Below are 16827 nucleotides of genomic sequence, written 5' to 3'. Positions count from 1 at the left end.
CCACACATCTGAACCTAGGAAGAAGTAGAAGATTGGTTTATTACATGGAAATGAAAGAGATAAGAGTATATGCATGCTATTTTAGGGGTCATCCACACTTGCAATTTCTAGGTTTCTGATAGGTCGGGAGAGGTTTTTCTTTTGTCCCAGTGTTTACTGCTGAATTGGAACATATGTCAATCAGGATTTCTGCCACAGCCCTAATTTAGGGAAGCCCACATATTTATCTCTGAACTATAAATTTACCTTAAAGGCGATTCCATTGTCTGTTTGGAGTCTGGTTCCTGCTTACAGGAGGCTGATAAACAGTAATCAGGTCTTCCAGGCAAACACTAGTCCAGTGCTCTGATCTTTTCCGCAACTATTAAGGTCTGGAGGTTAGCTCTTATTTACAGATCACCTGTAAGACAGGAGCTTGTACCAGGGTCACGGATTGTTCACAAGAGGTGTATTTTATATTAATTGCATACCAGCTGTTCCATAGTCCATAGAAACAAACCATGTGAAGAGTCCAGACTAGCACCCATCATTACACTAGCTTTTCATTTGCATATATTGATGTCCTTGGAAAATGTTTGCTAGTATTCTTTCTTCCCCTTGTAGACTTTAACCAAATTGACTTGGAAAGATCATAATCTGGCAAAAGAAGAAAGGAAAACATGCGAGATGGGGTAGCAGAAGAAAAGGATCCTAAGTAACAAGGAGGGATATCACTAGATGATACAGAAATAATTTGAGCATTTATTACTAACGTCAAACAAAGTAACATTGATAAATGACAGCTTTGATGAGTCTTTATTGCAAAATTCCTTGCGCCTCATTAAATATGAAGAATGCAAGAGTCAAAAGACAAATCTCGACATACCACTAATGAATGACATAAAAACGTAAAGACAAAGAGCAAATCAGTGCATTTGGGAAAGCTGTGTTACAGCAGGAAATGTGCCTAATGTGAGTTAAGTCTTTTTAAAAGATCAAGAAGGAAAGAGGAAGATGATGTGAAGTACATTGGCTGTTCCTTGGAGCTGAAGAGCCAAATTGTATTCACAAATTCATTACCTGGCAAAGACAGAACTGCCAGCACCAAATTTTTTAAAAATAATAATGGCACATTGTAATAAGAATTTGTAGCTTTTAATGCACATGTGAATTGTGCTTGTCCTGCAAGAGAGGAAAGGCAGTTAGTGTGGTGTGCTGGCATGGGGGTCAGACTAGGACCTGGAAGAATGGACTCCTACTCACTGATGGGCTGGTTGTCCACAATTTGTCTTATTCCCTTATAAGGCCATCTAAGTTGGTGGTCATCATCACATCCTGTGGTAAAAACTCCATAGTGTTCAGGGATGAGGGACCCTTTTCAGCCTGAGGGACCATTATCGCTTTTGGGCAACCTTCAAGGAGTCATATGCCAGTTGTAGATAGGGTCAGAAGCAAATGCAGGCAGAACACTGAATGCGAAGTTTACCTTTGCAAAGTAGACCAGTTTCATACTTCCCTTCTTTTATTTATGTATGTAAATATATCAGCCAGTGGAATAGGAATCCTTCCAAGAATCACCAGACCACATTCCTTCCTGGAGGAACAATGCAATTATGTTTAGTATGCAGAAAATTTGCAACTGTAACCAAAGAATGGTAGAATTATCCAGATAGAAAATATACCTTGGTCATCCCATTAAACCCTGCGCTCAACACAAGATCTTAAATATCTTCAATATCTGCCTCTGCTTAAATACCTAAAATGAAATACTCTACCACTTCCCAAGGCAGTCTGTACCCCTGTCAAGCAGTTCTTATTGAGAGGAATTTTCTACTAATGTTTAACTGCTGCTTTCCTGTAATTTCCACCCATTGGTTCTAGTCTTGCCCTTTGGAGCAGCAGGAAGACAAGCTTACTGCTACTTAAGTATGACGTCCCTTCACGTATCCAAAGATCACTATTACACCTGCTCTCCATCTTTTCTCCAGGTTGAACATACCCAACTGATTTTTACCAGTAGAGGAGTGTTGTAGTTCAGTGTAGACAGACAGATAGACAACAGAAATAAATAGTCTGGTAATAGACTGCTAGTTGAAATAATAAAGAACATTAAGGGTTATTACTCCTGGAAAACAAAGCCATTCTGAGTGCAAGCTTACATGTGCCATCACAGAATCAATCAAACCAGTGGCGTAGCGTGGGGGGTGCAGGGGGGCCGGCCGCACCAGGTGCAACATCTGGGGGTTAGGGTTAGGGGGCACAAATTACTTGTCTTGCCCCGGGTGCTGACAACCCACGCTACGCCACTGAATCAAACAAACAAAGGAAGGTTCAATGCAAACACTAAAGGAAGAAGGAAGAAGGAAGAAGGAAGAAGGAAGAAGGAAGGAAAGCCTGAGGAAACACAATATGCAAGACAAGAAGTTAGTTACCCAAGAAAGAATCAGCGAGGGAATAGGTTGCCTTTCTGTCTATCAGCCTCCACTGGTTCAAGTAACTGACTACAAGCATTGTTGCTTAACTCCCAACATGGAAAAGTATTCATGTGCTACAGATTACTATTTACACCCAGTTCTTATGAAGCTGTCTCTTGCTGATACATCTGAGCATAAGATCAGAGGGGCATCCTACTGACATGTTTTTATTTGCTACCGTTCCTAAACAGCCGATACTGCTGTGACCAATAACCAAACCCCCAAATTACCATCACTCATTACATTCCCTATTTGGGATGGAACAGGTGCATCAAGTAGTAGCACACACCTGGCCCTTTTCTGATCCGACAAGTCTTCCTGCTTTCCGGCTGCTTCTTGCATCCATCCACCCATCCATCCAATTATATGTGATCAAATGTGTGTTTTGGGTCTGTTAGTCTACAGCAGTAGCCTTGTCATTGCAGGTGTCACTCGGCTTGCTTGTGCAGCTTCAGGAGAGATTTTCTCCTGCCTGTGAATTTATGCAGATCCCACTCCATAAAAGACATTTTATCTGTAGACTTTGGCACTGCAGAGAAGGAAGAGAGGTGCAATAGAACTACGAGAGAGATGACATAGCCTGCAGTGTTCTTGCTGATCTATGCCTGCACTCTGCGATACTGTAGTTTCCATTCCGCTCCCTTTGCCAATGTATATCATTCCTTGTCAAACGATTCACTGACTCCAGAGTCTCTGGCAGCTTAAAAGCTGTATCTTTTCTTTTTCTTTTTCTTTTGCCAGGGTTACTGCTCCGCTGTCTTCTTCTTTTTCAAATTCACTTCTCAGTTTGTTTTTGAGAAAGAAGTGCTTGTAGCTGATAAGTATTGGATCCTTCATGAGCTTATATTTTCAGCGAGGCAGGGAACACCATTGCCATGATTCAGATCCAGTGCCATCATTAAAGCTTTTGTAACCTTCAGGCTGGGTCACTGCATTGCATTCTGTCTGGTTCTGCCTTAAGGGTGGTTTGAAAACTGCTGCTGGTGCAGAATACCCTGCACTTTAGCATAGTGTTGTCTTTCCAAGAATTATTTGAAGAGCTGGTTTGGAGTGACCTACAAAGCCCTCAGTGGCTTGGGCTGCCCTCTCTTTTATATGTTTGCTGAAACTTTGGGGTCCAAATGAACCATACAAGCAATACAAAAACTATCAATTATCAATGCAAACACAGAAAGCTGACATAAATTACTGCTGGGAGATCCAAGGGGAGTTTGAACAATGGAGTTTTAAAATTCAGAGATATGTTGCTTGAACATGATTGGTACTAGTATTGGAAAAATGCAGAGCCCTGGCTTTGTAATGTTATAGGTGAAGTAATGTGGAATTTAGAAATTTAGAATTTAGACTTAGAGATCAACAATATTCTCCACAATTTGGTCTTCACTGCTTCCAAGAGGATGGAGCAACTGTAAGAACACAATTGTTAGTCTATAATAAAATTGGTGTCATTAATGTGGTAACGTGAAATATTAAACCACAAGGTTGTGGTGAAAGAAAATGGAGATACCTTTAAGAATGGGCCAATCCTTAGACAAAACAAAAAAAATTTCCTTCCAGTAGCACCTTAAAGACCAACTAAGTTAGTTCTTGGTATGAGCTTTCGTGTGCATGCACACTTCTTCAGATACACTCATGCATGCACACGAAAGCTCATACCAAGAACTAACTTAGTTGGTCTTTAAGGTGCTACTGGAAGGAATTTTTTTTGTTTTGACTATGGCAGACCAACACGGCTACCTATCTGTAACCAATCCTTAGAATCACACATTTCTGTCCCATTGAAACACATGATGGTAGGAGGAAGAATGACTGAAAGCAGCATTCAGGAAATGGAATTATAGGTCTGGGAGACACCCCAGAAGCGAACTAGTTTACCCTCCTTGGGAATATCTAGCCGATGACCAGACTTCTGCCACCCCTCCCTGGTTCAGCATTCAGAACAACTATTTATTTTTATTTAATTTTTTCTATTGCCCATCTGTTCTTGCAGGTGGAAACAGAATTATGCTAAAGAAATGCAACATTAAAAATATCAGATTGTCTTTGATATATTACAAATCACCTAAAGTTTTGCTTTTGCTGCTCATACCAGCAGCACTAAATGAAACACATCCCAGAATGCAATTCCCATGCATTCCCTTTAAAAGGGTGGTAGACAGTAATGGCAAAGTGGATAGTTAGCGTGCTGTGTAGACTTATTGCAGCATATAAAAATTGAAAAATAAATCACTTCATACAGACAGATGTACTTCGCTGCTAATTGTAAACCGCAGCATGCCCTTGAAAAGCAATTCAGTGCACTTTCTCCAGTTCGAACATATGTCTTTTATGCATTATCCAGATAAGAGTTGTATTTAGGTCAGCCGCAAAAGCCAGGATTTTTCAAAAGTGACTGGCTTTTGGATTGGATATTGAGTGCTGGGTGCGAGAACTGTTAAAAGGGACTGATTTTTTACAAAGTGCTAACAGCTGCCTTTTAAATAGGTGGCGACTTTTTACACGGAAAAAGTGCCTGAAAACACGAGATACTCTGAAAAACATGATCAGAGAATCCAAAGAGATGGGAAAGTACCTACATCCTAGAAGTAATATGATTATCATTAACAAAACCCTAGCAAATGTAAGGCATGCTCTAGAATTTGCTTCCTGTTCAAGCATCATTTGACCACTGTGTTTTTTGAACTTCTGGAGCCAAGGAGACATGTTTACCATCCCAACTGGATGCTTCCTCAAGTTCATGGGTAAGGGCCCTCGGGCCAAGGGGTCAAAGATTGCTCTCCATCAGGGGTGGAGGAAAGGGGGTGCAGTGGGGGTGGGCCACCCCACGTGATCCCACCGAGGGGGGTGACAAAATGCTGGGTGGCACTCACCGTGGGGCCTGCAGCATGCCCGAGCCATTCGTCTCTCCTGGGAGTGACACGGTGGCTTGGGCGGCCCTGGGCTTCGTGCTGCCCCAAACGGTCTGCCCGCTGCCTCACCCTCAGCTGTAGGGTGGCTGAGTGGGAGGAGGAAGGCAGACTCCTCGGAGGCACCGTGGACACAGGGCATGAGCGTTACCTCAGGCACCTGATTGGCTTGCTCTACTGCTGCTCTCCATGCCTCTCTATCTGGCCCCTTAAGCCATGACCCCTTCTCTGGCCATACCACTCTGCCTGGGTTATGCCCCTTGCTGAACCTGCTCTGTGACCTTTTCAAATGCTTTGACCTTGGCTAAAGTAATTCCTGCAAAATAAAGCCAGGGCTCCTGAAGGGAGTGGATGTGGGGGAAGGACATGTGATGGCCTGACAGCCAATAGAGAAGAGGGGAGCTGGTTATAGAAGGCTGCTCCTCCCCCAGCTTCTTACTCTTTGCCTCTTGCCAACCTGTTGCATTTTAATAAACATAGCATTCATTCCAGTTCTATCTTTTGAGTTTTCTTTTGAGTGTGGAGGTCAATGTGCCCCTGGGCTGTAATAATTCATCTTGCTTATTTGGATGGAGAGGTGGAGCCTATTGTAGAAAGGCCTGAGGGGAGACCCGGGTTCAAATCATTACTCCGTCATGAAGTTTAGTTGGTGACCTTGGGCCAGTTATTATCTCTCAGCTAACCTACTTCATGACATTGTTGTCATGATAAAACAGGGTTGGGAACTTGTATGCTGCCTTGTGTTCCTTGAAGGACAAGTGTGGTAAATGACAGCAACAACAGAAGTACTGCCAATAGGTAGGAGATTTCCAGTACCTTTGTCATCACACAAAACTGAATGGAGAGATTCAGATTATCTGTGCAATGTGAGATGAATTCCAAGCCAACTACAAAAAGTTTGGGGAACTGCTATCATTTGGAATCCCTGATTCAAAGGACAAACTGCAATAAGCAATGTCATAATAGTGGAGCACGTTCAGCACCTTGCGTTAGTTATATGAGAGACTGTAGTTCTGAAGTGAACTCTTTAGCTGCTGCTATTAATGTATAATGGCCATTCTTCAAAACAGATGGGCAAGGCTACACACATTTTAGACTAAGTAAACCTTGGGCAGAAATCCAGAGGCTAAACGGAAAAGCAAGTTTGGTGAATGAATGGTTGCGGTTTTTTCCTGACAAAAAGAAAGAAAGTTTTTGCTCTTAATACCATAACTCTGGTCAGAAAGGCTGGCTGCATTTTTCAAGCTTGAGCTCAACCTTCAGCATCTTTTATGCCGGGGGGAGTGCAGGTAGAGTGGTACACCTGGAAAAAAAGCCTGAACAGATATATAGATATCATACCAAGAGACCTCTTTGAGATTGCTATATACTTCTTAGGAGTATATAGTAATGGAAATTATGCTCTTCCCTAAATGATGTCATTCCACTCAAGCAGGTTTAATGGACTCGGTGCTCATCATAAACACATCACAAATAAATTGAATTCCCATTTTATCCATGTTGAAATGTGTCTAGATTGTATTACTGTACTGCAGTGTTCTCAGGGCTGTATAAAACAGTGGCATCATTAACATTTATCGTTCTTACTGGTAAAGAGGCAGATGACATACAGGCTACTAAATGATACTGTAATTCAATTGCTGGCACATTAGGAACTTTAACATATTAAGGCTTGTGATATAACTTTTAATCCTGTAAGTCTGTCAGTAACTAACAAATGCTGAATTATCTCCTTCCTTAGACATACACCATTGGAATCCATTTAAAGTACTTAATGATGTATTAATAAACCATGATTTTCCAGCAGAGTTTTCTGAACTCCACTCACTGGCGCCAGTGCCTGCGCTGCCAATCAAATCAGAATGTCATCATTCCCTCAGTAAATAAAGGTTAATTGGATGTACAGTTGAAAGGATCATGAACACGAGTAATACCTGTGATAGCCTTGTTCTAGGTTTAAAGGACTTGCTAGCTTTTTCTAAGAGACGCCTGTGCACTTTGTTTTCTGGCCACATTTATCTAAGGCAAAATGGTTTTTTAGCTAAGAGTATTTGTCATATGCCTTCCATATTATATGATGGGCATCTCTACAGCTAGTAGTGTCTTACATCTAAATGAATTATACTTAGCCACATCTCTCAGAGAAGGCTTGGAGCTCCTTAGAGGGGAACGAAACAGTGACCTCTTGACAAAGTGTCATAAGGGCATCACGACTGTTTATTTTGTTGACGTTTAGATAGTGTTTTAAATCTATTATTTTTTAATTGATCAGTTATACCATGAATTGTGTTCACTTGCCCATCCCCAATAAAAGATAACTATCAGTAAGTCTGCTAATGATGCTTCATCTGCGCAACATAAAAGTGTGTTCCAAATTGCATCACTGTCATCAGTATAGTCAATCTTCATATTCTGCTTACATGAAAAGATACATTGGCCCAGTTCACACATAATGCTAAACCATGCTTTGGGGGAAAGGCGCAACTTATGGAGAGGAGCTCGTGAACATTTTGTTCCTGCTCTGCTCATGTTGCTGCTGTGCTGCTGTGAGCTAAACCATGGTTTGACTTAGGTTTTGTCCAAACCCTGGTATATGGCTTGTGTTGTCTCAGTGAAATAGTAATTGCATTTTAGGTATAACAGTTCAGGCACTGAGTCAGGGCAGTGCCCACATACCCAATGTTCCAGTACAACAGCAATTTACAGTGCTGAGAGCCATATCACATGATTGCTTCACTATAGCTTTGCCAGGGCACAATCTTTCTTCCCACTTTCATTGAATGAAAGAATAATGTTCTACCCTACATTCCAAAAAGGCTCTTCCCACTTGTCAATCTAAAGATGAAATGATGGCATACTGCCTTCTAATGAATCCAGTTGTCTGAAAATGATTATCTTCTTCTGCAACAATTATGGCTGCATGAACTGTGGGAGCATGGCTTCAAACAAAAATGCTGAAATAAGTGGGTAACGCCGAGAAAGAAATAATGAGGTTTTCTTTCCCAGTTAGAAAGAGAGAGGTTGCCTCTTGTCCCCTATTATGAGGCTGACACATTAATGATACAACTGCTGCGGGTTAATCCTGCACCCTTGGTGCACTGGCTTGCCGCAGTCTCTCCTGGAATGACAATTAAAATACTTGACAATTAGCATCTAAGAAAGATTCTGTGGCATCCATGGATATGCATGAAAACTTATGATTTTGGGATTGGCTTAAAACGGCGATTCGGTTTCCTTCAAAAGTTCCATTTAATTGGAGCACAGCACCAACACAGAGAGTGTTAATGGACTAAAAGGAGTAGATGCAATGTCAGGGATGGATTGGTAGCATACAATGTGAAAACAACAGGTTCTGTGATCATAATATTCCTTGGCATGAAAGGTTCCATTTAGATCTTGCATTAGAGTAAAGGAGTCGACTCCGAGACAGGGATGGGGAACCTGTGGCTCTCCAGACTCTCTTTCATAGTTGTACTATGACTCCAATCATTCCTGACCATTAGCCATGATGGTTGGCGCTGTTGGGAGTTGGAGAGAGGGGTGACTGAATGTGTAAATCTTTATTCCTCTCAGGTTCTCATTTTTCCAGTCCTAACTTCAGATTCCCACATTTCCACACCAAGTGCAGGGTGAGGACCAAAGCTGGACAAACTACCACAGAAAGAGCACAATGTGTCCAGCACCAGAGGTAATACCCCTCCCCTAACACTTCATACACCCCTTGAGGAGTATGTTGCTACCATCATAGGCTTGAGGATTGAAGCCATACATAATCTACCATAATCCCCAGTTATTAGCATGCAAACTAGGAGATTTGGTGATGACAAAGCAAGTTTTTTTAAAAAAACAACAAAACATTTGAAACCAGTCTTCCTCATTCCTCTTCTTGTGGCTTTTAAAAATTTTCAGTTCTTCAAGTTTCCTTATCTTTGGTCAGGTACACTGAGCTTCCCTATCTCTTTCTGCTGTCCAAATTGGCTTTTTTTTGGGGGGGGGACCATACTTCCTGTCTCTGACTGACAAGAGGGGCTGTGTCTGGCCAGATTGATTTTCTCTCTCTGCCTTACACATTTTCCTTTTAAAATATATCCTGTTTTAATACCATTCCATGTCTCCTACCCCCCTGGAATTGCTACCTTTGTTACTTCAATATTCTCTTTTATTTTGCCGCCTGACTTTTGCTCTGATTTATAGTTCTGTTCCTTTCCCTCTTCCTTCCTGATACCACTTTGACCTTTGCTTTCTCTAAGAGTTTGCCACCTCTAATTTTCCAACAGCTCCCAGCAAGTGTTTGTTTCTGTTATCATGACCCAGACTCTAGATTTCTAAGGCACTTGCAGGAGGATCCACCAGAAAATGTGACAGAGAATTAAATAGTACAGTGCCTGTTCATGTTCTTTGCAAAGTTTCAGTCTTATGGTATACAGTGGTATATTGAGTTCCAGATGCTTCAGGTTACAGACACTTCAGGTTACAGACTCTGCTAACCCAGAAATAGTCGCTTGGGTTAAGAACTTTGCTTCAGGATGAGAACAGAAATTGTGCTCCAGTGGTGCAGCAGCAGCAGGAGGCCCCATTAGCTAAAGTGGTACCACAGGTTAAGAACAGTTTCAGGTTAAGAACAGACCTCCAGAACGAATTCAGTTCTTAACCCGAGGTACCACTGTATAATGGAACCTATTCACCAACTCAATTGTTTCAACATGGTGAAGAAGCTCTCAGCAACCTTTTAGAATGTATTGTTCAGGCAAGATTATTCTAAAAATTAGTGGAATTGTCCCTCTTTTATAAGAGGCATCAGAAAGCAAATGGAAAAGCTAGTGTACCTAGTCAACACCACAACACCTGTGCTCCAAGGCCCCCAAAGTATGAGAAGAGTTATACAGCCTTAAACACTCTGTGCAATAGTTACATCTGTCTGTGTTACATGGATCTAAGTTAAATGTAGCCTTTCTTAGTTCATACAAGTAGCAAATATGGAAATTAACAGTAAACTTTGGTTTGGACAAAAGGCTAAAAAGAGCACAACAAAACGCAAGACACTTGCTAATACAATTGCTTTTGTTCTCTATTCTTTGCCTTTATCTATTCCATATGTTCAAGTTTATTTCTCCTTCCTATCTCTATTGGAGATGAGGCCCTAAAGGCATGAGCTGCTTTTCCCAGTGCTTTGCAAAAATCCCCCAAACTCACTGTAATTGTTTCAAGCATCTATCAGAGAACATTGAGCTCAACCTGGAGTACAAAGATGCAAAAGGTCATCTTTAAACTTGACCTCAAAACCTGGCAAACAAACAAACACATTTCCAGAGTTTGGCAATGATAAGTTTGGGTTCCTCTATGATTAGCTCACTCATCCTCTTCATTATTTCCCAAATTTCTTTAATACTTCAGGATTGTTCTGTGATGGATTACCAATGATAGGCGTGTGTGTGTGTGTGTCTATATCTATCAATCATCTATCATCTATCTATCTATCATCTATCTATCTATCTATCTATCTATCTATCTATCTATCATCTATCTATCTATCTATCATCTATCTATATCTATCTATCTATCTATCTATCTATCTATCTATCTATCTATCTATCTATCTATCTATCTATCTATCTATCATCTATATCTATCTATCTATCTATCATCTATATCTATCTATCTATCTATATCTATATCTATATCTATCTATCATCTATCTATCTATCTATCTATCTATCTATCTATCTATCATCTATCTATGTATCTATCTATCTATCTATCTATCTATCTATCATCTATCTATCTATCTAACTGTGAATATTCTATCTTGCCTGCATCTTGCCAAGACACCCATGGAAATTAAGTTGGCTTCATAGTTTTACCTACTCATACCTGGATCCCTCCCTACATTTGGAAAGGTGCAAAACTGCACCGCCACAAATCTGGTAATACAAAATTGTGTACTTAAGGCAGAACTTGTACCTGTGCTACTCGTATGAAGCAGTTGAAATGCTTCTAGATTCAGTGCTCACTTTTCAGCAGAAGGGAATAGGAGCAACGTCTGCAAGAAGGTCCCAGAAAACTGGGATAGGCTTTCAGGGAGGTGAGCCAATCTGAAAAGCTGGACCAGACACCAGCAAATTAAAACTGATTGCCTCAAGAGGAAGGGTGGATGAATAGACTTTAGGCTTGGACCAGCTAGAATTTTCCTTAAAGAAGTAGTGAACAGGCAATCAGTTGAGGCACAATGCCTTCTCTGTACAGCATTTACCCATAATTTCTGATGGTGGCACTTTGTGAGACTGAGAATATCCTGGAAGATCCCACCCCCTAGACTACTGATGGTCCAGTTCCCTCAAAGGCTGCATGGGCATACAAACTTTATCTCAGTTATGTTTAGCAAGGGTATATTAATGACATAATCCTATACCCAAAATTCTATCTGTTCACCTTCAGTCCCTATAATCTAGCAATCTATCCTAGAATTAGCTGGTGAGATTAATTCACTTGGATTTTCTGAGGACTTGTTTTTCCCCAAGGAGGCCTGATTATCTTAGCCCTGGTGCTGAGTGCTCCGTTTCTCCAATTTGAGGACACAAAACCTCCATCTGTTTACTAACACATGTTCCAGTTATATTCCTACAATGGGATTTAGGAAGTCTATGATAAACCTTTGATTTCTACCATGGAAACATTATTTGTTTGCTCATTAAATCTATTCTCCACTCTTCTTCACTGAGAGTACCCTGGGCAGTTAGCAACAACACCCTATGTTATACTTGTACATTAATCAGGAGACAATACAGTACTTTGAGTTTCCCCAAGGCCAGTTCAGATGTACTGCATTCTATTGCATTGTTTGAACTGCAACATCAATGAAGTCAAAATTCCATTATCTCCAGTACTTGAACATTTCCAACTCACATCTACATTGCTCAGGAGAATGGATGGCTTTCACATCTGTTGTATTATTTACTAAAGGAATGGTTTTAGATCAGGGACATCCAACTCCCAATAGATTGTGATCTACTCACAGTATAAAAAACTTGCAGTGATCTACCCATTGTCGTAAAAAGACTGGCAGTGATCTACCCAAAGTTGTGGACTTTTTTTTTTTTAGTAAGCCAAAGTTTGGATTATTATTATTATTATTATTGCTTTTTTGTAAGGAGATTCCTGAAGGGCCAGAGATCAACCAGGATCTACCAGGAACACCCCAGTAGATTATGATCTACCTATTGGACATGCCTGTTTTAGATGATATTGTGATTTGAAAGTGTTATAAGCCAGCCTGAGTAGTACATAGAAGGTTGGGATAGGACAGAAACAAGTAAATAAATTTAAAATAAATATGAAAATAATATCTGAATGCTTCCACGGTAACTGACTTGTATAGAGATTTCAACCATGCTTTGGAATGTGAACTAAAACTCACATAAGATGGTAGGATTTCATTCTTAGTTAGCTTGTTTAATTTCTCTTTTGTATCTGAAACATGACAAGAAGGTTGATTTTCTTCCCAAACTTTCTATTTGAGTTTAAGGATATTCTCTCACGTTTAGTCAAGTTGTTGGGCCTTGATATTTTTGTTCTGTAGTCTATAGTCACCATTGGGTTGTATCAGTTGGTGCCATTGTGCAAGGATGTTTGTTTCAATAGGATGTGTGCAGAAACAATGAAAAAGGGCCAATTTTTGATGATTCCCTCTCCTCCTTGAAGCTCACCAAACTCTCTGAAAATCTATTCTGGAGGGTCCTCCAGTGCTCCATAACAGATAGCGAAGTGATGCAAGGTGTGGGGGCAATAGGAAAATTGATAAAAATTCCCCATTAGCAGATACTCAATGGGTTAGGAGGACTATTTTGTATAGTTGAATTGAGATACCTTGTGAATACTCTTTAGAGTTACTTCATAGTCACATAGACATCTGGCATTTGTAAAATGAACACACACACACCATTGCTTTGCTTCTTTGTCATTGAAAATCATTGAATAAGGAGATTTTTAAATCATTTGTACTTGCACATCTACTTATCTCATGAAACCACATTATTAAACTGTCTCTTCAAGCCCAGGAATGACTTCAGAAAGGCCAAAGAACTGTTAACAATTATAATGCATCTCATGTATAGAGAACTAATTGGTGCATCTCTGTGTGTACAATATATATTTTCAATATGGCAATGCTTGTATCTTGGCACCTCCTGGTAGATCTGGGGGAAGGAGGGGAACTGCCAGAGACTCAAGAGTGAAAGTTGACAAAGTGGTGTCCTTCAGATGTTGTTTGACTGCAACTCTCATTAGCCTCAGTAGAACTGCTGTTCAGCAACATCTGGGTGGTATCCTGTTGGTTCCCCCTGCCCAAAAGAGATGTCGCCAATCAAAGCAGATGATAAGGAGCAAGATGGACCACTGTTCTGACTCTGTATAAGGCATGCTCAGATGTCTACATAAGCAGCTTAAAAATGGCTGCAGACACATGGATCTACAATGACATCTGAAGAGTGAAAAAGATTTGGCCTCATATCCAAACAATAAACAGGGATACTTGCACTCACATGTATAACGCGAGAAAAACTAATTTGGGGTAAGGAAGTGTAAACTCTTTACTTTGGTAGACATAAATCCTGTAATATGTTCCATTGACTCATCTCAAGGAAATTAATTCATTTCCCATTTCTAGTTTCAGTCCTGAAGATTAGCTTTTATTTCTTTCAGCACCTTGTTTTTTGCCTAGGTGAGCTCTTTAAATAACCCCATTAAGCCCCTTTGGAAGCCTCATTAGAGCAGAAATTGACCATTAGGGAAGGTGAGGTGTTCAGCTGGCCCAACACAGCAAGTTGTTTCATGGGCTGTAGGTGGAAATTGTTTCATGCCTTCAACACACCTAAGGTGAGCCAGTTGTTCTTTATGCACCCAGTGTATTGCCGTTGCTGCTAAATATTACTTGATCAGTGCATTTTGATCTTTTAAATTGAAATGGCTCTGCAAACATGAAATGTCACAGCCCCACAACAAAATATCAAGGGAAAACATCTCTGCAACCCAGCAACACGGTGATGAAGCTAGGGAGATAAAGACACTCTCACACACACAAACATTGCCCTGATAAAAATAAATCTCACCTAATCACATAGCACAGGATTTTATTGTAAAACATAAATGTAAAAACAATTATGAATCTAGAAAGCCAGCAGCTGCATAGAGGACTGCATAATGTATCATACAAATTGTCGTAGAGTTGACTATTTTCCTGCTGGGCAGATTGTGTGAGTATGAGACACTTTTTCCCCCAAACTGAGGGCTATCTTCCCTTCTGGACCACTTTTCTAGGGCCACATTGCTCCACATGCAATGAATGTACATTTTTGCCTTTGTACAGGAGGCTACTTTCTAAAGACACACACCACTCTGTCCTGAATCCAGACAAGCAAGAAGCACAATCAAGGTCACATTCCATCCAGGCCAAAAGACTTGGATTGCAAAAGCAGAGCCAGTGAGGGAATGGCATGGGGAAAATTCTGTGGGTTGCATAGAGACCCTGGAGCGCTGCATTCATCCCCAGAGCCTGAGCAGTGGGTGCGGTCCGCCCTGGGTGTCATCCCTAAGGGGGGCGTGACATTGCTTCAGTGCCCCTCCCCCCGGGCCGCTCGCTGTGGGCGGCGCCCCCTGGGTCGCTCGCCGCTTACCACAGGTGCCACTCCCCTGGGACCCTCGCCCCGCCTCCGTGTGGCTAGCCCTGTGTCTAGTTCCGCCTCTGGCTGCATTCAGTCCCAGAGCCTGAGCTTCCCCACTCCTGCTGTAAGTTAACTTCATATCAGCCGGACACAGCAACACACAACAAGAAGGTGGTGAGAGTGCTGTGGAGAGCCAGCCTGCAGCAGACAATGAATAAGGCAACTTTAGGAAGGAGGAAAGCTGTACAACAGACTTTATACATCACTTCCCACACAGAGTGCTCAGAAATCGGCTTCTCTGTATGCCAATATCACGCTCAGGATGGAAACTGTGGTAGTAAAGTCCACAGGAAATCAAGCCCAGTTGTATAAATGTATGTACTGCAATACAGTGCACTATATGTAGATTACTGGGCAGTGCAGAGTGAATATTATAAAGGAAAGGAGACAGAAAGATTTCAAGTAGAAATGTCACCCTAGCAGCAAAGCTGGAATTGAACCAGTGACCTCAAGATCTAATAACAAAGGTTTTCATAACGGAAGTCAGAGGAGCCAAGGTTGTATAGTTTCACAATAGCCCAAAACTCATTTATAGTCTGTAGACAAGGGAAAGAGTGGGCTTTTTCATCAACCTTTGTGAAGGTTACATGTAGTTCGTGTGGTGCTGAACCTCTAGGAACATAACAAGAGAGAAGGAAACCCTGGTCTTGATGAAATGGATGGCTGACAGTTTTTAGGGGATTCTTCAAGTTTACTATTTCTCCCAGAAGAGATTTACTGTGGAAAGGAATGTTCTAACCTCAGGTTGATTATCTTACATATAATGTCATTATATTAGTGTGTGTGTGTGTGTGTGTGTGTGTGGTCTCTAATCATTTTTCTCTGACATTCCTTCTCACTGTCTTGAAATTCTTTGTGAAATTAGGTGACATAACACATTTCTCTCCCACACTTATCTCTATTTGCTTTTCAGATTTTTCAGATTGAATTTCTTTTAATGTAGACTTCCTCTCACCTGGTGCTCTTCAAAAAATTTGGATGACAACTTCCACCAGCTCCTGTCAGCATGGCCAATGGTTGAAGAAGATGATAGTTGGATTGCAACAACTTCTGAAAGGTACAAGTTTGGGAAAGGCTGTTTTACCAAGCCATTATTTAACTTGACATGGCATTTACAGTTCAAAAAAGTATTCCCTTATATTAAATGTATGTTTATGTGCTACAAAAAAACTGCCAGAAAACAAAAGTGGGAACTGCTTTGCTTCAAAATGTGTCCTCTCAACTCTAGCTACAATGTTCATTATCATAATGTGGTCATTAGGATCATGTTCTGCTTGCAATAACACTGACATGCTTTTTTAGTTATAACTAATTCCTGTCAGGGGCTTGTGTAAATATAACAACATGAATTCCTCAATCATATTAGATCATTGGAATGTAAAGTTACGCGATCCCCTTAGGTGCATTAGGTCTATGTAAGAAAATATTAGCCAGAATAACGTAATAGGCATTGTACTGATATTGAGTCGCACTAACAGTAAATCATGTCTCAGACTGCAGAAATAATTCAAGCAGAAAGTGGAAATGAAATACAATAAAAGTAAGAGGGCGGGGGGAACAGTATATATAAGAACTTGCATGTTTTTGAAACTTGCAGTGAAAGTCAAATATGCATATTTATCTCCAGAATTCATTTGGAGCTCTGCTACCCAATGAATTCCTATGATATAATATCTGAACCTTTATGAGTACTCTACAACAGGAAAGGAATGTCAATAAGGAAGCAATAACCCAGAACCTGCCCAATGAAAT

At 40.8% G+C, this 16827-nt stretch overlaps 1 long non-coding RNA gene across 1 annotated transcript; it reads right to left on the bottom strand.

Annotated features, from left to right (window-relative positions):
* Window positions 1-593: 593 nt before the first annotated feature.
* LOC310846515 lies at window positions 594-16137 on the bottom strand. The gene is made up of 3 exons (XR_014565372.1): window positions 16031-16137; window positions 1466-1569; window positions 594-636 (listed from the first exon to the last, which is right to left on the bottom strand). It is a non-coding gene; the product is annotated as an uncharacterized lncRNA (long non-coding RNA).
* Window positions 16138-16827: the final 690 nt, after the last annotated feature.

This window comes from Podarcis gaigeae, assembly GCF_964106915.1.
Source record: "Podarcis gaigeae genome assembly, chromosome: 6".
NCBI lineage: Eukaryota > Metazoa > Chordata > Lepidosauria > Squamata > Lacertidae > Podarcis > Podarcis gaigeae.
The sequence above is the reverse complement of the archived record's forward strand: the minus strand, read 5'-3'. Positions and strand labels throughout refer to the sequence as shown.